This window comes from Rhipicephalus sanguineus, chromosome 7, assembly GCF_013339695.2.
Source record: "Rhipicephalus sanguineus isolate Rsan-2018 chromosome 7, BIME_Rsan_1.4, whole genome shotgun sequence".
NCBI lineage: Eukaryota > Metazoa > Arthropoda > Arachnida > Ixodida > Ixodidae > Rhipicephalus > Rhipicephalus sanguineus.
The window spans coordinates 151,407,427-151,429,574 of NC_051182.1; positions in this window are offsets into that span (position 1 = coordinate 151,407,427).

Genomic DNA, 22,148 nt, shown 5'->3' on the forward strand with positions numbered 1-22,148 from the left:
CAGATTTTACTATCTCCCATAACCTCTTCACTACCGAACAAAGACGCACGCCAGAAAAAAAAAGATGCAATTTGCAAAATCTTACTTCACGTGGTTCCACAGCTCCAAAGAAAAAACATTCCGACAATATTTCATTTCTCAAACGGTAAAAATGGGTGTCCGCAAATAGGGACGTTAGCTGTAAACATGGCAAAAACCCCGCCGATAAAAGCGAATTCTGGCTTTCAGTGCTACAAATAATTTTTAAATCACTCCCAAAACCAACACCATGACTTGTGTTGACACTACTTTGTATGCAAAGGAAATAATCACCGAAAACTTTAATCAGTTAGGCCTCAGCAGCCGTGTACTGCACGATCTGCCCGCCTCCGTTTCGTTTTGTTTGTACACCAGCCACTGATGTTAACTTGTGCTGCTCATTCTTGAAGTATGGGTAAAGGACATTATGGGTGACAAAGGCGCGAGTTTTCAACGACACTGAGCAATTCGCTGTTGTATAAATTGCTTAAGAAATCCTATCCACGAACGTGGGCACATGTAGCAAAGAGGACAAGCCGGGAAGCAAGATGCGTAGATCGCGCCAAGCTGTGTGTCGCGCTGGTGGGAAGAGCCAAGCATCATGACATTGCACTTCGAGTGAACGTGATGCGCATGCGCTACCCTTGCTGATCTCGTTGCTTTGTTCCGTTCGAAGGCGCTGAACGGCTGGCCAGTTGACTCTCGCGCGGTACCGTTGAAGAATCGACCGACCATGCTAAAAGCAGGAGAAGCGCGGAACATGGACCGAAAAGGCGCACTGAGGCGGAAAAGAAAGCCTATACACGCAAGACATCTGCGCATGCTCAGCAATGACAGCGCTAACCGTCAATATAGCCCGTGAGTGGGCCTAAGCGAAAGATTACTCTTTATAAGCGCGGCCTTTCGTCTTTGTGCCAGGTAATCGTCACATGCACTTACGATAATTTTCATAGACCTAACCTCAACCTTAACCCGCGTTTCTTCATTCCTCTGTCTTGAAAACCATTTTAAGCGTAACAGACTTCCACGCGCGGCTATAGACTGATAGCGATGTCGTATGCCGCACATGACTCGGAGACTGTGACGACGTTTTTGTGCTCTCTCTTTCTCTCTCTCTCTCTTTCTCTCACTCGCACTTTTTCTTTAATCATCTTACCACTCCCCATCCCACTCCCCAGCGTAGGGTAGCATACCGGTCATTAGTGCGCTAAGGTACTGTGACAGCATACCACATACACGTTCAGTAAAATCATTTTATAGAAGCAAATCGTATCCAAATTTCTCAAAGACGATCAGACCAATAGCCGTACACTAGTAGTAAATGGTGGGCAAACTTACATTCTGGTTCGAATGGCAGTAGCTTGTTGAGCAACGCGAAGAAAATCTTTTCGATGAGCAAGAGTGCCTCGTACGGACTCCATCGGTAGAGCAAGCCACTTATTGTGCACTGCAAGTGCATCAACAATAGGTGCATCAAGAAAAGGTCCGACATGCACTGCAACGGTACGTAGCGAATCCGTACAAAATGTCCTAAAAGTACGAGTTGTGAGGGCACCGCCACCTTGCTTACGGAGGGTCGGGGGGCTATTCTAGAACTGTCCATCAAAGGGACTTGTCCACAAGGGCCGGACGTCATCAGAGCACGTTACGTGGCAGCATAAAGCGGCAAGCCATGAATGTTATGGCACAGTTGCGTTAAACGGGGGGCCGCGTTAAACCCAATCCAAGGGCTCACGCTATCGCAGAATCAGTGTATGCACGCCCTCCGAGATTCGCGCGGCGAAAAGCGGATATCAGGCGGCTGCGTTCGCCATATCGAGGCGCATTCTGTTTCTCTCATTTGTGTCGAGAGTTAGGGAAGCTCCGTCCGGTCCAAATGACGTTGCCGAAAAAGAACCGGAAACAGGGGGCGCGCTGCTCGTCAAGCTCCGGCCAATCAACGGCGGCCAAAAGGGACGGTCTACTAAATGGACATTTCGAGAATAGCTCTCCAGGCGTTCGAGAAAGCCGTCTCACGAAATTTGGCGCATCAGTACTTGCCAGAGCATTCGCGTCCGCCTCCAACTGCGGAGTCTCAGCGGACATGATGTCTCGCTCATAAAAAGGGGCATGGGTTCGATTCCAGGTCATGGCACCTATGTTCTTAGGTTTAGTGACACACCCCTGCTGGCCAAGCTTATTGCAAGTCGCCCTCTACAATGTGCTTCATCAAGGTATCATTTTGTCATGTTGATACTCAGGATTTATAAGTGAAGCTTTTATAACTCACATATTTCCATCGAAGAGAAAGAAACTAGGATGGACCGGCACGTGATAATCTTAGAGCCCAGCCAAAACAAATGAGACAGGAAGATGTGGGGAATTCTACCAAAAGCATGGAGCACGAGCAGAGAACAGCTTCAGAGGAAGGTTCACGAGGAGAGAACAGCTTCAGAGGAACAGCTTCAGAGGACGAAATAAATAAATAAATTAAAAAAGAAAGAAAGAAAGAAAGAAAGAAGGAAGGAAAGAAAGAAAGCAAGAAAAATGAGACAAACAAAGGAAGAAGGAAAGAACTAACGAAAGAAAGAAAGAACGAAAGAAGGGAAAGAAAGAACGCAATAAAGAAGGAAAGAAAGAACGAAATACGAAATAGAGAAATAAAGAACGGCGCAAAAGAAAAAAAAAGAAAGAAAGAAAAAAGGAAAGAAAAGAAAGAAGAAAGAAGAAAGAAAAAGAAAAAAAAGGAAAGAAAGAGAAAAGAAGAAAGAAGAAAAAAGAACGAAAGAAAGAAAGAAAAAAGAAAAGACAAAAGGAAAGAACTTAAAAAAAACGAAAAGAAAGAAAAAGAAAGAAAAAGAAAAAAAAGAGATAAAGAAAGCAAGAAAAAGAAAGAAAGAAAGAAAAAATAAAAAAAAAGAAAGAAATAAAAGAAACGAAAGAAAAAAAAGGAAAGCAAAAATAAATAAATAAAAAATAAAGAAAAGGAAAGAACGAAAGAAAGAAAAAATAAAAAAGAAAGAATGAAAGAAAACATAAGAAAGAAAGAAAGAGAAAAGAAAGAATGAAAGAAGAAAGAAAGAAAGAAAGAAAGAGAAAGAAAGAATGAAGAAAGAAGAAAAAAAAGGAAAAAGAAAGAAAGAAAAAGAAAGAAAGAAGAAAGAAAGAAAGAAAGAAAGAAAGAAAGAAAGAAAGAAAGAAAGAAAGAAAGAAAGAAAGAAAGAAAGAAAGAAAGAAAGAAAGAAAGAAAGAAAGAAAGAAAGAAAGAAAGAATAGTAGGTCTGGCACCCACACGCGAAGCTTTACTTGGCCCCCCATGACAGATACGACAAGGGCTCCTGATTATTTTTCCTGGCGGCATTACCCCTCCTCCTCTTTCCGGTTAAAACGTAGAACGATTGAACTTAACAAGGAGAGAGAGTGAGCAAAATGATGAGGGAATCACAATAAGGTCAAACAGAATAGAAACTTCTGGTTTGCTACCCTGTACTAGTCAGAAGGAAAAAATTAAGCGGTGAAGGAATACAAGAGGCAAAGCGTTGGCTGCGAAAAAAATAGACTTACCGAAAACAATTGTGCCAGTCCTTGCAGAAGATTCTTGTCGGGTGGAAAGTACATAAAAATAGAAAATACAACGCCAACTTTCATTCCTCATCCGCGATGTTTTAAAGGGGTCCTGGCACCAAATTTCGAAGTTGAGTTTATTCCGTCATACAAATCTCCCTTATACAGAGACGGCTCTGAGCAGGTGTGAAGCTCAGTAAATGCTGACAAGGTATTTTGATATTATAGAACATTTTCTCACGGCGCACCTACTGACATCGACTCTACCGTGACGTCAGCTTACAGCGTCAATTCTGGTGACTTCACGCTCAAGTATGGCTGGTTGTGATGACGTCATGTACCAAAACGCACGAAATTGCCGCTTGTGCTTCACCGAAACGTTCAAAATGGTCGCTTGTGCGTCACCAACGGAGCCACACGGTGGAGCGGCCGTGGAAAGGTTACGATATCTTGCGCGAGCACGTGACGAGAAGCTCATACCGTGTCGTTACGTCAGGCTACAGTCAGAACCGACACTAGCTTGAAAAAAAGAATGCGGTAATAAACTTTTCAGAGTGCACTCACGCTTACCAGTAGATTTCGTAGGATCTTGATCATTTGTTCTAAAAGGACAGGGCATGCAAACACAGACACAAGAAAGAAGTCACGACACCACAAACGCCGACAGATAAGTTTTCGTGCCTTCTTTTCCGCCGTTGTGCGTCTCTTCAGTTGTTAGTCGGAGTTTGTGGTGTCGTGACTTCTTTCTTGCGTGCGTGTTTTCACGCCCTGTCTGTTTAGAATTAATGCTTACCAACGAGCTCAGCTCTCTGTTATTCTAAGCTTGAGCATTTATTCTTTCACGTGACGTAAAAAAACGACAACTGAAAATTTTAGTCTCAGTACACGCTTAAAGTCGCTCTAGCTCAGCCAGAATATGTGCACAAGGAAAAGCACTGTTTTAAGGCAAGACCACAAAAATGTTTGCTTTTCTACTAGCTGTATTAGCTGTAACAATATTTATGTACAAAAATATTAGTGTAATTAGTATGTCTTAATTTACTAGTCGTGTAGCGCCCACAATGACGCATCCCATATGTCTGCATGAACGTGTACTAAACTTATGTAACTTCTTGGGCAATGGGAAACGCTAAAGAACTTTAATTCTTTAAGTGATGCAGCCGTTTTGTGCTAAACGTTTCCTTTGATAACTTACTTATCTGGTCATCGAAATTGGCATGCAAATGAAGGATGGTACTCAACAAGAATAATAAGCATAATAAAAAGAATAATTATACCTCTCCTTCCTTGCACAAGTACAAATCGTAACCGAGACACTGAAACGAGAAAAAAAAGAATGCACACCAATTGAATGACATGATACCCTAGAGCGGTGTTTCAGTTAGTCCAGTCTTCGTTGTATCAGACTCGTGTAAGGCCAATGGTCCGTACCTTTCCAATGCCAAGAACGTCTGGTATATTGACTTCAATGCAGGAGCCTTTCCCTGGCCAATGGGGTGGCTTGTGAGTAGGTCTTGGACGAGTATGGCCGCCTGTTGGTTTACGTAGACGACATATTTATTAGTTAGGCACACAGCCAGGACAATCCAGCTAAATTTAGAGCATTGCTGAACTCCTTTCAGCAAAGTATAAAATTCAGATCCGAGTCTTTAACCGAGCGTTTGAACTTTCTGGACACAACACCATGTATGTTGAATATTGTGCATTAAACACAACTCCACAAAACAGCCTTCGACAAACTAACAACATTTCGAATATGCAAGCCATCATCCTGAGACATTGTAAATGGAGTGTCCTTAAGAGCTAAGCAGCACGGCTACGCCACATATCCGTCAAAAACCATTATTAGACAAACACGCTTACTAACCTAAAAGAAACACTATCTAATAGAAGCCATCCTAACAGGTTGCTTCATAAATTATGCTCAGACGCATTAAAACTTGACCACACTAAGACGCTCAAAGCACGCCTTAAAGGGACACTAAAGGCAAATAATAATTTATGTCAGAGGGAAAGGTCAATGTTCGAGAACGCGTAAAAAGTCAGTATTATCAACAGCAGTGCTCTACTCATCGAGAAATTAAGGTAAATGCAGGACACGATATGCGCCACTAGTAGGACATTTTGGAATTAGCCCGATGACGTCAGGAGCCCCGAATACAATTAATCACTAGTACTCAGACTACGTATAATAAAAAACTAACGTTCCGTACATTACGAGACGTAATAAAATACTGCTTGTGCGTTTCTGCTTCATTCCTGCAAAAAGAACTTGGCGTTACCAAGGAGAATGGCGAGGGTGGTTTAAAAGTTCCGTTTTCGCCGGGCTGCTGTCCGCTCGCGCGGTCGCGTTTCAGTGGAGGTTCGTTATCGCGTACTGTGGCGTGTGTTTTGCACGCTCACGAAAGTCGCTCGAACGGAAAGTTGACGAAATGCCGCGTCCCTGTTACGTTTTCCGAGCGCCCGAATTGTGTTCGCCGCTTGAGCAACAGCCACTGCGGCAAATAAACCGACGTGACATTCAAACAGGTACCGCGAATAAACCCCTACGCCGTAGTGGCCGAGTGTAGCGCCTCTGCGACAATGTGCTAAACAACGAAGAAATCTACGTGTGTGCTCGCTGCACTTCCGTGCAGAGGATTACGAGATCAAACGCAACTTGCGCAAGGGTTGCAACGTGCCCTTAGGAGCATAAACCGCAGCGTCGGCTGCCGGGCAGTAAAGGCGGGCAACGTTGGGCAAGGCAAACGCCACGTCAGAAGGCCCTTTCCAGGCGGCCAATTCGAAGTGCCTAATGCAGTGCGGACCACTAAAATGCGATTTTCTTTCAAAATAAGCATTTCCTCGGCATAAAACAAGCACTACGAGGTTTCTGGAACGCTAATTCATCAATCGACATCGACCTAACATTTGCCTTTAGTACCCCTTTAAGGACACAATAGCCTAACTTCTAAATTTCCAAAAGCACTAGAAAAGGTAAACAACATTCTCAGAAAATACTATGCCATTCTCATTATCAACAACAAACATAAAATATATTTCCAGAACAGCCTGAGGTCACCTACAGGCACAACACCAGCTTTGAGGGCATTCTTGTTCACGCAAGAATTAAAACACAGACAAAACCAACATGTGGCCTATTGGCCGCTCCAGATGCTCTATATATAAACAAAGACAGCCTGCTACCAACGAAAACAATGCACAACGCATTTGATTGACAAGGTAACATCTAACTCCAAATGCGCTTCACGAAACCTTGTCTAGTGTCTGTGGTGTGCCAACGGTAACAAACGACACATATCTCAGACTGGAAAACCAATTCCTATGACTCAACAGCCACCGCACAGACACAAAGCGCCATTTAACAGAAGCAGTAGCCAGTCATTTCAATCAACAGGACCACAACTTTTCTAAGGCAAAACTTCATCTACTACAAATGAATTCCCGTCCATTGCGTCAGAGGAAACACATGTATGTCACAACTCATGCGTACAGGCACTCAAATCCCTACACCACTCAGGAATAAATGTGGCACATGGCAGTGGTAGTCCAGCAGCTAAGTTTTTTTGCGCCGTCAAAGTATATATGTTATGTGCGATTCAAACCTGTGACATTCTAAACTTGCGGAGGGAGGCGTGGCATTATTATTTTAAAGTCGTGTCTTAGTGGCCTTTGATTTTGTACATTTATCGTACCATAAATTTCCAGGTTCGACTCACCTGGATACTTGGTTGGTTTCGGCTCCTTCGTTGGCTTGCCGCCGCCTGCGAAAAGGCCAATTAGAGATCACCGGGTCACCCACTAAAGCTTTTTCAAACTCTCCGTGATAGTCAAGCAGCTAAGTTGTTGTTCTGCAAAGTATAGATGTACTGGCTGAATGCTCAACCAGTACAAACTGCCTCAAATACTCTTATTTTCCTCTGGTAATTAGAGAATGGAATGAATTAGAAAAATCGATCGCTAACACTAAATCCATAAAGACTTTTGTAACATTATTACAAAAAGTGCTGATTACCACACAGTAGCAATAACCTTCCTGTTTCTTGTCTTTTTCCTCCTAGAAACTACACTTTACCGTGCAATGTTCAATATCCGATCCAGTATAGGTACCGTTCTCTTCTTTCTCCTTTTTTCTCCCTTGTCCTGGTTGTTGTTGTTCTTTTCCCCAAAGCGTCCGCATAACACTAGCATCAAAATCGCTTTTTTTCACAAGGCGTATACGAGTGTGTACTTATTTTATTGTCGGTAAACCTATCTGCTGCGACTGAATGCATCTTTTTTTCCTTCTTCATTCTTAAGCTGTACACATTTGAAAATGCGCATAGTCACGCGAAATACTCTCATTTTTTCTTCGAGCTGCTGCGGTGTCCTTACGGACGCTATTGTATAGTTATTGCAGCAATCTCTATAGGTTGTATTGTACTAACCAATCTTCAGTGTACTATTCAATTTGTGTTCTATTCTCTCATTTATGAATTTTAGTATGTTATACTCAATACGTGTTGTTCCTGCAATGATCTCGAATGGGATCGGCAGTATTGTTAAATAAATAAATAAATAAATAAATAAATAAATAAATAAATAAATAAATAAATAAATAAATAAATAAATAAATAAATAAATAAATGTCCTGTGGGATTCCAACCTGTGGCCTCGTAAACTTTCCGATTTAGTGTGGCCTATTTCGTTGGTTGTATGTTTCTTAGCTGCGTTTGATCTTCTATCCTTATCCTAGTGTAATGAGCAGAATTGGCTCACCCGGATGCCTGGTTGGTTTCGGTTCCTTCGTTGGCTTGCCGTCACCTGCGAAAAGGCAAATTACAGATCGCCGGGTCATCCACTAAAGCTTTTGCCAACTATCTATGGTAGACGAGCAGCTAAGTTGTTGTTCTGCAAAGTATGTATGTCCCGTGTGATTGCAACCTGTGGCCTCGTAAACTTTCCGATTTAGCATGGTCTACTTCGTCGGATGTATGTTTCTTAGCTGCGTTTTATCTTGAATCCTTATCCTAGTGTAATGAGCAGGATTGGCTCACCCGGCAGCTTGGTTGGTTTCGGTTCATTCGTTGGCTTGCCGTCACCTGCGAAAAGACAAATTACAGATCGCCGGGTCATCCACTAAAGCTTTTGCCAACTATCTATGGTAGACGAGCAGCTAAGTTGTTGTTCTGCAAAGTATGTATGTCCCGTGTGATTGCAACCTGTGGCCTCGTAAACTTTCCGATTTAGCATGGTCTACTTCGTCGGATGTATGTTTCTTAGCTGCGTTTTATCTTGAATCCTTATCCTAGTGTAATGAGCAGGATTGGCTCACCCGGATGCTTGGTTGGTTTCGGTTCCTTCGTTGGCTTGCCGTCACCTGCGAAAAGGCAAATTACAGATCGCCGAGTCATCCACTAAAACTTTTGCCAACTATCTATGGTAGACGAGCAGCTAAGTTGTTGTTCTGCAAAGTATGTATGTCCCGTGTGATTGCAACCTGTGGCCTCGTAAACTTTCCGATTTAGCATGGTCTACTTCGTCGGATGTATGTTTCTTAGCTGCGTTTTATCTTGAATCCTTATCCTAGTGTAATGAGCAGGATGGCTCACCCGGATGCTTGGTTGGTTTCAGGTTCCTTCGTTGGCTTGCCGTCACCTCCGAAAAGGCAAATTACAGATCGCCGGGTCATCCACTAAAGCTTTTGCCAACTATCTATGGTAGACGAGCAGCTAAGTTGTTGTTCTGCAAAGTATGTATGTCCCGTGTGATTGCAACCTGTGGCCTCGTAAACTTTCCGATTTAGCATGGTCTACTTCGTCGGATGTATGTTTCTTAGCTGCGTTTTATCTTGAATCCTTATCCTAGTGTAATGAGCAGGATTGGCTCACCCGGATGCTTGGTTGGTTTCGGTTCCTTCGTTGGCTTGCCGTCACCTGCGAAAAGGCAAATTACAGATCGCCGGGTCATCCACTAAAGCTTTTGCCAACTATCTATGGTAGACGAGCAGCTAAGTTGTTGTTCTGCAAAGTATGTATGTCCCGTGTGATTGCAACCTGTGGCCTCGTAAACTTTCCGATTTAGCATGGTCTACTTCGTCGGATGTATGTTTCTTAGCTGCGTTTTATCTTGAATCCTTATCCTAGTGTAATGAGCAGGATTGGCTCACCCGGATGCTTGGTTGGTTTCGGTTCCTTCGTTGGCTTGCCGTCACCTGCGAAAAGGCAAATTACAGATCGCCGAGTCATCCACTAAAACTTTTGCCAACTATCTATGGTAGACGAGCAGCTAAGTTGTTGTTCTGCAAAGTATGTATGTCCCGTGTGATTGCAACCTGTGGCCTCGTAAACTTTCCGATTTAGCATGGTCTACTTCGTCGGATGTATGTTTCTTAGCTGCGTTTTATCTTGAATCCTTATCCTAGTGTAATGAGCAGGATTGGCTCACCCGGATGCTTGGTTGGTTCGGTTCCTTCGTTGGCTTGCCGTCACCTCCGAAAAGGCAAATTACAGATCGCCGGGTCATCCACTAAAGCTTTTGCCAACTATCTATGGTAGACGAGCAGCTAAGTTGTTGTTCTGCAAAGTATGTATGTCCCGTGTGATTGACACCTGTGGCCTCGTAAACTTTCCGATTTAGCATGGTCTACTTCGTCGGATGTATGTTTCTTAGCTGCGTTTTATCTTGAATCCTTATCCTAGTGTAATGAGCAGGATTGGCTCACCCGGATGCTTGGTTGGTTTCGGTTCCTTCGTTGGCTTGCCGTCACCTGCGAAAAGGCAAATTACAGATCGCTGGGTCATCCACTAAACTTTTGCCTTGTGTGGCGCCTGTCTTGTGCAATATTTTCTTAGCGGACGTTGATCGTTGTTTAAACAGTAACCTTGACGATACTTGTGTTCTTAAGTTTTTAGGTATGTAGATGATCTTTTTATTCTTCTGAAGAAGCCGCAGGTCTTATCCTTAGAACAAGTCTGTTGATGCTGTTCTTAACACTTTTAGACAGTGCGCGAAAGGCTTGACCTTCACTTATGAATTACCCACTGACAACGCGCTGCAGTTTTTAGATCTTCGTCTCGTTTTAGCTGACCATTTATGTTGGAGCTATAGTCCCCGGGCGCAGAAGGCACTGTTGCCTTACGATTCTGCGCAGTCTAAGCTTGTAAAGAGGGGTATTGCCAAACTGTGCCTGCGTTCTGCTCTCACGAAATCTTGCCCACATGCAATGCAAGCTAGCTTTAACGATCAGGTTCGGCGCTTATTAGCTGCTGGTTACCCTTGCACGGTAGTGACGGCGATCGCAGAGGTACTTCTGCGTGTTGTTAAGGCAGCCCGTTCCAATGAAGTGAACCCTGGCCCGCAACGTAGGAGGCGCCCCGAGGTGATGCCATATATGCATCGCGTATCCCACAACATGAAGAAGATAGCGAGCAGGAATGATGTGCCATTGGTTTTTTCCGCCCCGCGTAAGCTGGCTGGGCTTTGCCCCAGAATCTCCTCTGGCGAGATAAAACCCGGCGGTTGCGGAAAGAAGCACGCTTCGGCGTATACTAGATGTGCGACTGGCGTCGTGTACGAAATACCGCTGTCTTCTGGGAAATCGTACGTGGGCCAAACCGGGTGCTGCGTGAACGCCCGTGCAAGGGAACATGAGCTCTCAATTAGGAATAATGGGAACGCGCATTTACCTGCGCATTGCCAGGCTTGCATGTGTGCACCGGTTTTCGCGAACATTAAGATATTAGGCAGGAGTAAAGATACTACCGCCCGTGAACTGATGGAGGCGTTCCATATATCTGCAAGAGGGAAGGCATGTGTTAGCGACACGTCCATATCATTGTTTGATAGTGAACGCGCTTCTTTGAGTGCTTTTTTGCAACCGGTTAGATTTGTGACCATGTGACCACATGCTCAGCATCATCCCTGTATCATGAGTATATATTGAAGGTTGAAGATAAATAAAAGTTAGTTGAAAGTAGCGCCTGTCCATGTTCAGTCTTCCTGTGTCCCTGTCTTGTTTATTTGCGCTTACCAGTTTTTACCTAGTGTAATGTGCAGGACTGGCTCACCCGGATGCTTGGTTGGTTTCGGTTCCATCGTTAGCTTGCCGTCACCTGCGAAAAGGCAAATTACAGATCGCCGGGTCACCCACTAAAGCCTTTGCCAACTAACCAAGGTATATCAGCAGCTAAGTTGTTGTTCTGCAAAGTATGTATGTCCTGTGCGATTCCAACCTGTGGCCTCGTAAACTTTCCGATTTAGTGTGGCCTATTTCGTTAGATGTATGTTTCTTAGCTGCGTTTGTTCTTGAATCCTTATCCTAGTGTAATGAGCAGGATTGGCTCACCGGGCTGCTTGGTTGGTTTCGGTTTCTTCGTTGGCTTGCCGTCCCCTGCGAAAAGGCAAATTACAGATCGCCGGGTCACCCACTAAAGCCTTTGCCAACTAACCAAGGTATATCAGCAGCTAAGTTGTTGTTCTGCAAAGTATGTATGTCCTGTGCGATTCCAACCTGTGGCCTCGTAAACTTTCCGATTTAGTGTGGCCTATTTCGTTGGATGTATGTTTCTTAGCTGCGTTGTATCTTGTATCCTTATCCTAGTGTAATGACCAGGATTGGCTCACCCGGATGTTTTGTGGGTTTCGGTTCCTTCGTTGGCTTGCCGTCACCTGCGAAAAGCCAAATTATCGATCGCCGGGTCATCCACTAAGCCTTTCCAACTATACGCGGTAGTCTAGCAGCTATGTTGTTGTTGCGCAACGTGTAGGTGTCCTGTGCCATTCGAGCCAGTGACCTTCGAAACTTGCCGAAGGTGTGTGGCCTATTTCGTTGGATGTATGCTTCTTAGCTGCGTTTGATCTTGTATTTTTATCCAAGTTTAATTAGCACGTTCGACTCACCAGGATACTTGGTTGGTTTCGGTTCTTTCGTTGGTTTGCCGTCACCTGCGAAAAGCCAAATTATCGATCGCCGGGTCATCCACTAAGCCTTTACAAACTATACGCGGTAGTCTAGCAGCTATGTTGTTGTTGCGCAACGTGTAGATGTCCTGTGCCATTCGAGCCAGTGACCTTCGAAACTTGCCGAAGGTGTGTGGCCTATTTCGTTGGATGTATGCTTCTTAGCTGCGTTTGATCTTGTATTTTTATCCAAGTTTAATTAGCACGTTCGACTCACCAGGATACTTGGTTGGTTTCGGTTCTTTCGTTGGTTTGCCGTCACCTGCGAAAAGGCAAATTAATGATCACCGGGTCATCTACTACAGCTTTTACGAACTATCCGTGGCAGTCAAGCAGCTTTGTTCTTGTTCTGCAAAGAATATATGTCCTGTGGGGTTTGAACTTCTAACCTCCTAAATTTGACGAGGATTCAATACAGTAGACAGAGAAGAAAAAAAAGATGGCTTTCGCGTTCGTGTCGTCTTAGGCGAATGCATAGTTGGCCGTGTGATCTTTTTTCCCCGCGATTTTAAGATGCACATTGTCACCTATTGCGTAATAAAACAGAATATAAAGCCAGCTCACCTGGATCACCATTTCCCACGTGAGGAAAGCATTTTCGATTATTGGCTGCGGGAAAAAATCCGAGCGAACAATACAAAGAATGAGTGTTGGCTTAGTTGGTAAGGTTCTTGGAAGCGCTAATTGCTTCCACGAGTTAAAAGTTAGAAATCAATGCATTTAGTGGTGCAATCTAGGGCATCTCAATTATTATAAAAATATAATCAAGGCTTGCTATACACTACCACATTAACTACGTTCAAGAGATTGCGAATGAGTTCTGCGGCAGCTCGCAAGATGTCGATAGGGCAATGAAAGGGATAACTGACAACTACGTTATTGCAGCACGAAACCACAAGGAAATCCATACTGATTTACTTGTGGCTTTCTGCTAAAAGCAGGTGATTGTGAATTATGCTTTTCATAGGTTTAAAATAGGTGCATTGATTGTGATAATCCTGCAGTGTTTTACTAGCACTAGGTAATATTAACTTGTGATGACTAGTTAATGACTAATGTCAGCTAAACTGTTGGCTAATGGAAGTTATCTGCTCTTATAACAGTGTAATAAAATGAAACACGTGTAATATTATGCCGCTGCATTGCTACATTAGATTATTTACAATAAGGTACAATCCCTTTAAGGAAGCCCTGGTGGACTTGGTCCCCTAAGAGTTGCATCGCATTGAGATCCCTTCAGCATATTGTGTGAACGAAAGAAGGCGACTTTCTAAGGCCTCGTCTTTCTATGATAGACGCAACCATTTATGTGACCCAACAGACAATCAAGCCAAGAAAACTATAGGGGACGTTATCTGTAGCAATTACGTTATAAATGCGAAGAAATTACAGTGAACGAAAAGACAACTTGGCACCGGCAGGGACCGAACCTGCAACAATGGAATAACGCGTCCGATGATCTACCAGTTGAGCTACGGCAGCGGTCGTCCTCCCGTCAACTTTATCGGGTATATCTGGGCATTGCAACCGGGGAGTGTTAGCGTGGTGACTCCAGTAGGCAGAACATGTGTCTTCCATACTCGCCGTCATGACTACAATTGGCGCTGACTAATAGTCCCATGTCTAAAGGCACAGGTACACCAGATAAAGTGGATGGAAGGACGACCGCCGCCGTAGCTCTATTGGTAGGGCATCGGACGCGTTATTAGAAGGTTTCAGGTTCGGTCCCTCCCGGCGGCAAGTTGTCTTTTCGTCCACTTTAATTTCTTCACATTGATATTGCAATTACTACAAACACCGTGCTCTATACTTTCATTGAATTGTTTGCCTGTTCATTCCCATCTAAGCATATCTTATGTTACGCATGCCGTCTCAAGTAGCGTCACATTTTGGAGATGATTCATTCGTGCCTCTTTCTGGCTTCATCGTTTTTAGAGAAAACATATTCTGTTGCGGAAGTTTTAGAATACTGCACTGCGCGATGCATGTAATAGCGAAATTTCATCACCTCGTGGCTGGCACAACACAGCCCTACACTGCCTCTGCGCCTTTAAACTCACCTGATCAGGTACCGGACCCTCTACGTGTCGAATCAGCGACTAGATCTGCACCTTAGGCAACTCTTTTTGTTTACTAAGGCGAAAGACTTAGATGCCTTATCAAGCACGAAAATTGACCGTCGGCTTGGGCGGTGTCCTGCGTCGGTGGCGTCAACACAAGCGATACAATAAGGTATCATCACCTGATGACGCCACCATGTGACGTCATCACATGATATCGTCGCTTGGTAGAAGGTGGGTCGATCACGGAGGCAGCGCAGATCAAGGTGAAGTGCACAAAGCTTGCAATGCCTCCGATCCTGGAGGCAGTGCAAAACCGCGTTAGGTGCACAAAGCTTTCGGAGGGGAGCGTGGGGAATCAATACATCGACTGAGAAGCAAAAGAAGCAGATGGCTTTCTCCTTGGAGTCGTCTTAGGCAATTGCATAAGAAACCCTGTGAGATTTTTTTTTTTTTTGCAGCCCCACCATAATTACTGTACCTGAGGCAGTAGCCACGATGGCCAGCAAGATCACGAGGACGGGTCGTAGCAGAGCCTTTCGCGTCCCCATCAGTGCCAGATGTGGAAGCGAACACCGACTGCGCCGCGCGCGCTACTACACAGAGCTCTTTAAGATCTCCCGCCCCCATGACCATGGCCTGGGAAGGCGCGGCGTGTCGACCCACGCGGCCGCAATGGGAACATGTTCTCGTGTCGCTGGGCTACCTTGGCGTAGCCAAGGTGGGGAGGGAAAGGCTCAACACCCCCCTGAAGTTATTAAATTTCGTATGGGTTCATGCACGCATTTGGTACATACATAGTGAGACAACACCCCGCCCCCCTACCCCTCCCAAGACAAACTGCTGTTCGAACCTTCGTTATCTTTTTTGTAATAGCGGAACAGTTTAGGCCGACCGTTACTCCGCGCAGAGCGAACAGAAAACAATCATTATCATGAACCGGTACGCGTTCTCTTCATCCTCTTCTTCATCGTCTGCTTCGCTCCCAGAACACGTGCAGCGATTTGTCCGCCGTGAGATGCAATAACTCTGACGGGTTACAGAACATTTACAGAGAGGGGCAGAAAGAAACAGATAGGAAGAAAAGGCGAAAGATAAGCAGACAGAACGAGAAGAAAAACAGAAAAAAAGGTAGAAAAACGGAGAAAGAAATGGGCTGAGCGAGAAAGCTATAGAAAGAAACAGACACATAAAAGGGATAGAAAAAAGAGCCAGCGAGGCAGAAAGGGAAAGAAAGAGAGGAAGAGAGAGAATCAACGAAAGAGATTGAAAGCAATAGAGAAAGAAACAAATAGATAGGGGAAGCGAGAAATAGAGAGAGAAAGGACAGAAAGGAAGATAAATAAAGATAGAAAGAGCGAGAAATAGAAGAAAATAGATAGAGAGAGAAAGACAGGAATAGAAATAAACCAGAGTCCGCCGCCAACACCGACACCGGAATTTCTGCGAAACGAGCTCTTTATTGCTATCGCGTTAAAAAGAAGAAGATAGCTATTACCTTCCAGTCGTCTATGGCGAATGCATAAGAGAGCCTGCCAGTTTCGTTTCTTCTTTTTTACTGCGTCTCTATTTAAACTCGCCTCACTGTTATACCTCTCGATGTGAACGTCTCGTTCACTCCGCCATACCACACGCATTCGAGGACGCATTGCAAACTGAGGGCACTGACTCTGGTCGAAATGAGGCGCACTCGCTCACAGACTACGCGCTTGCAAAACAACCGCCGTACCCAGTCCTGCACGAGATGGAGCACGTGGCAGTACACTGTGCCCCACTTTGTCATCTGGCCGCTACATTTTCTACAGCAACCGTGGCGACCCATTTAGCGTGCGCAGTACATCAACCCTGTCATCACGTTTCGAGCTTCCGACCCCTCAATGGAGAATAAATGCACTGGCGATGTCGTTTTGAAAACGCGCTCAGTATGACGCGAACAAGAAATTACAAAGCATAATGACTTTCGCGCATGATAACTCGACAGCGCTATGTCGCACCGTTAACTACCTGGTTGCCAAAGGCAGTTCAGACATTAAAATTAGGCGTGCAAGCCGAAGTCCTGAAGGAAATGCGCGTACTGGAGGTAATTCTTTATCACTATGGTAAGGGGGGGGGGGTGATTCTTAAAACGAAGAAGGAAATGAAAATGAAAATTGGGTGTAGAGTGCACGATAACTGTCTCTCAAGTTAGGACACCTCAACCGATACACTCACGGGGGACTGGGGATTGAAGGGACAGTGAGAGTGAAAAGCCATAAACGTGTGCAGTAGAGGGGCTGGGGGAGGGGGTGGGGCGTCCGCCCCCTCTGATCATCTGAACGGCGGAGGTGGAGGGGGAAGTCTGCCCAATTCCTGTACTTAGTCGGACCTATCCCTTCATTGCTCAAAGCGCAATTTCACCAAGGTGGCAATTTGGGCACGCTAGTAGTCCATCTTTACGAACGGCAAAACCGATATGTGTGTGTGTGTGTGTGTGTGTGTGTGTGTGTGTGTGTGTGTGTGTGTGTGTGTGTGTGTGTGTGTGTGTGTGTGTGTGTGTGTGTGTGTGTGTGTGTGTGTGTGTGTGTGTGTGTGTGTGTGTGTGTGTGTGTGTGTGTGTGTGTGTGTGTGTGTGTGTGTGTGCGTGTGCGTGTGCGTGTGTGTGTGTGTGTGTGTGTGCATCCCTTGGGCTTTTCCTCATGCACTTTTACCTTTCTTAAAAAGGGGAAAACGATCATGGCGGCCGAGGACCACTCACGATGCATTCCAAGAGCTGTTTACTTCCCACCGTTAACTCGCGAAAAGCCGGGAACCAATGGGAGGCCGTTGTGAGAAGGACGTCATTGCTTCATTTCTAGTCAATCTCAGTCTCCTTGGTACCTCGCCACAGACCAACATGGCATCAAACTCACCTCCATTGCAAACCTTGTTTTCTTTCCGACTCAGTCAATAGAACCGAGGGAGGGGGATATTCGGGAGAGCGCTGCGGTGTGAGTTGGCGCCCCTTTATTGCAGTACCCTGCGCGCACGCCTATGACGACAGCCTACCTACACGCCCATATCCAGAAGGGGTTCACAGCGACAATATAGAAAGCTGGCGTGTCCACCTTCCGTCAACTTCCTAAATTTTTCACAGATGTCACTGAAGACGAAGTGCGGCAGTAGCAGAGAGCTGGCGACATCTTGTGAGGCGCAGTCCAACAACAGTACATATATAGATGGCCTCGGTGATCGCCCCGATCGCAGATACTACGAGTTTAAAATATTTCTTGTTATGAGCGAGTGTACTCGTTCAATCCAAATCACGAAACGAAGAGTACGTTAATGGTTGTGCTGCCACCAACGCTCTACACAGACAGCTAACTGGAATCATCATCGTCATCAGCCTGACAGTGCCCACTGCAGGGCAAAAGCCTCTCCCATGCTTCGCCAATCAAGCCGTTCCAGTGCTTCCTGCAGCCACGTGATGCCCGCAAACTTCTTAATCTCGTCTTTCTACCTAATATTCTGCCTCCCCCTCTCGATCTTGACTTCTCTTGGAATCCAGTCTGTTACTCTTAATGACCAGCTCTCTTACTCTTGGTGCAGGTGGTAAAGGAATGCGTCTACTTAGGGCAGGTAGTAACAGCGGAGTAGTAACGCGTATCCCTGCAGATAAGCGCCTAAAACGTTTACACCTTATGGAACCATCGTTAACTTTATTATATTCGCAGACATGATAAAGCTGTGAAACGTTCGAATGCTAACCCTTCCCCTCCAGTCCCCTCTAAAAAATGTAGCTTTTAAGGCATTAAATGACGAGGACGGCAAGATATACTGTTACACACGCGAAGGCTCGTTGTTGGCTTGCCATCCCCTGCGGAAAGCCAAGTAGAGATCGCCGGATCATCCCCTAAAGACTTATCCAACTACCCGTAGTATTCTAACAGCTATGTTGTTTTGCAAATTGTAGATGCCCTGCGGGATTCGAACCTGTGACCTTCCAAACTTGTCGGGGGATTGTGTTCTATTTCTTTGGGGGTGCGTTTCTAAGTGACGTTTGAGCTTGTAACCTTAACCTAGTGTAATGAGCAGCTTCGACTCACCAGGATACTTGGTTGGTTTCGGTTCCTTTGTTGGCTTGCCGTCCCCTGCGAAAAGCCAAGTAGAGATCGCTGGGTCATCCTCTAAAGCCTTCGCCAACTACCCGTGGTAGTCTAACAGCTATGTCGTTTTGCAAAGTGTAGATGCCCTGTGGGATTCGAACCTGTTTCCTTACAAACTTGTCGAGGGAGTGTGCCCTATTTCGTTGGGTGTACGTTTCTTGGTGGCGCTTCAGCTTCTATCCTTAACCTAGTGTAATGAGCAGCTTCGACTCACCAGAATAATTCGCTGGTTTCAGTTCCTTTGTTGGCTTGCCGTCACTTGCGAAAAGGCAAATAGAGATTGCCGGGTCATCTCCTAACACTTTTGCCAACTTTCAGTGGTAGCCTCCGAATATTATATACCGGACAGACTCACCGAATGTGTTGCATCGTCTCCTCTAAATGACAGTCACTGGCGTACGTCCTAGTGCACCTTCACAATAGACAAATGTCTGTTGAATCTATTCTTATGTCATGGACAGAAGACATCGCAGCTGAAGGCGACGAAGGCACTATGAGGTTTTTAAGAAAGACGGCCTTGAACAAGCGGCTGTGACAGTGATGTCGCGTACCACGCAAGAGTTACGGACTGTGTTATGTGCTACCACGCAAGTGAGTGTGCTGTGTTATGTGCTGTCTTTCTCTCTCTTTCCTCTCCATCTTTCAAACTCCCCCATCCTGCTCGCATGGGTAGGGCAGCAAACCGGTTGTCCTAAGCTGGTTAACGTCCCTGCCTTTCCTTCCCTACTATTTCTTCTCTCTTCAGTGGTAGTCTGGCAGCTATGTTGTTCTGCAAAGTAGATATGTCCTCTGCGATTCGAACCTGTGACCTTCTAAACTTGCCGAGGGAGTGTGCCCTATTTCGTTGGATGTGCGCTTCTTAGTGACGCTTGATCTTGTATCCTTATCCTAGTGTAATCTGCAGGTTTGCCTCACCCGGATGCTTAGTTGGTTTCGGTTCCTTCGTTGGCTTGCCGTCACCTGCGAAAATGCAAATTAAAGATCACCAGCTCATTCCATAAAGCTTTCCCCAACTATCCGTGGTAGTCTGACGGAAACGTTGCAAACAGTGTAGTCTATTTATCTGAGTGTATATATCATAATCATCACCCAGCACCTGGAGTAGCATGTCAGGTGAATAGCCAGGCAAACATCTCCAGAGATTCATTAAAACATTTCTCTCTCTCTCTCTCTTTCGTGGTAGTCTAAAAATGTCAGGTCATAACATGAAAATTCTGATATGCTTGTCATGTACAGCATGATTTACATGCCATGGTATAGGTGCTCTTCCGGCCGTTTCGTCAAATTTATATATACCAAAATTGGTATGCAGTGACAAGAGTGTATGGCGATAATAGGTGCCAAGTGGTAACATGACAACCATGACACGCATTTTATGTACAGCATGATTTGCGTGCCACGCTCATGGTGCGCTCGCAGCCGTTTCGCTAGCTTGATATGCACTGAAATTGGCATTGCGTGACGCGACTGTATGATGAACATAAATGGCAGGTGGTAACATGAAAATCATGACTTGCATGTCACGTACAGCATGATTTACATGCCACGCTCATGGTGCGTTTGCGGCCGTTTCGCTTGCTTGATATACACCGAAATTTGTATGCGCAACGTTACTGTACGGCTAACATAAATGACGAATGGTAACATAACAATCATGGCATGCATTTCAGGTACAGCATGATTTACATGCGACGCTCATGGCGCGCTCGCGGGCGTTTCGCTAGCTTGATATGCACCAAAATTGGTATGGTGTGACAAGAGTGTATGGCGAACATAAGTGGCAGGTGGTAACATATAACGTCATCTATTCGCCTCTTTGCGGATGATTGCGTTGTCTACCGTCGAATCTCGAACAGTAATGAACAATCCTTACTACAACACGATTTAAACCTAATCGAATCATGGTGTTCGCGCTGGCTCATGGAACCTAATGTTTCAAAGTGCAAATGCATGGTTGTTTCACGCAAAAAAACTAACCTTGTGTATCAATATACTCTTAATTCTACAGCTCTGACACATACTTCCTCTTACCGATACCTAGGCGTCCTCATTACCAGTAAGCTGTCGTGGTCGGAGCATATCACATATATTTTAACTGACACATCCAGGACCTTAGGTTATTTGAAAAGAACCCTACGTTTGTCCCCTCCAGAAATTCGGAAAATTGCATACGAAACTTTTGTTAGAAGCAAACTGGAATATGCTTCCGCTATTTGGAGCCCCTACCAAGAATACTTAATCACCTCTCTTGAGGCGGTCCAAAATCGTGCTGCCCGATTTATTTCATCCAACTATAATTCACACACCAGCGTAACCCACATTAAATCATCTCTTGAACTTCCTCCTTTAATAGTTAGACGCAAAATCTCCCGACTCGCCCTGTTCCATAAACTATTCCACAACTTTTCCCACCTGCATGGTACACTGTTACTTCCACCTGCTCGAACTTCTCGCCGGCTGTTCAATTCTAACAGCGTCCAACGCCTTCGCGGTTCTACCCTTACATTTAATAAATCATTTCTTCCCGCAGCCATCGAGGATTGGAATTGCCTTCCGGAATCTATTGCCATTGAAAAGAATTCAGAAAAATTCAAGGAGTCCTTAAGTACGCTCTTTGTTAAATGACTTTAATTATGCATTTTTTGTATTCATGTAATTCTTTTTCACTATTTCGCCGTTGTATAGTACAGATATTGTACTTAATATGTTTTGTGCCCACTAAGGCTTGTATCATGAAGTCCACTTGTTTTGACTTCTCTTCGTCTGTTGTGTTTTTGTTAATTCTAATTTTAGCTCCCTCCCATCATTGCGTTGTACGCCTCTTTTTCAGCGAACACTGGCCATGAAATAATTTCTCTTGCGTGCCTTGTACTTTCTGTAGCGCTGTTGGGTTTTTTTTTTTTTCCTAGGCATTTGCTGAACTGTGCCTCATTTCAACCTTGTAACCCCCCCCCCTTATGTAATTCCCTGTTTAGGGCCCTTAAGGGTTAATAAATGATGATGATGATGATAATAGCCACGGCATGCATTTCATGTACAGCATGATTTGCATGCGAAGCTCATGGTGTGCTCGCGGCCGCTTCACTGCTTGATATGAAGCAAAATTGGTATGGAGTGACAAGAGTGTAGGGGAACATAAGTGGCAGGTAATAACATGACAACCATGACATGCATTTCATGTACAGCATGATTTACTTGAGACGCTCATGGTGCGCTCGCGGACGTTTTGCTTGCTTGATATTGCCACGCACACTTCTTGTTTTATTTTCATGTATTCGGGTTTGACCAGCAAGGACGGTTAGCAACGCTCGACGCTGACCGCGACGCAATGTTCCAGAAGCTTTGCGATTGTAGTAGATAACTTTGTCAAGATTGCGCGCAGGACGCGAAAAGTATAGATTATTCCAGAGCTTGCGCGACCACCAGTGATAAGACTGGAAATTTCGATGCGTGATGTATAAAAGAC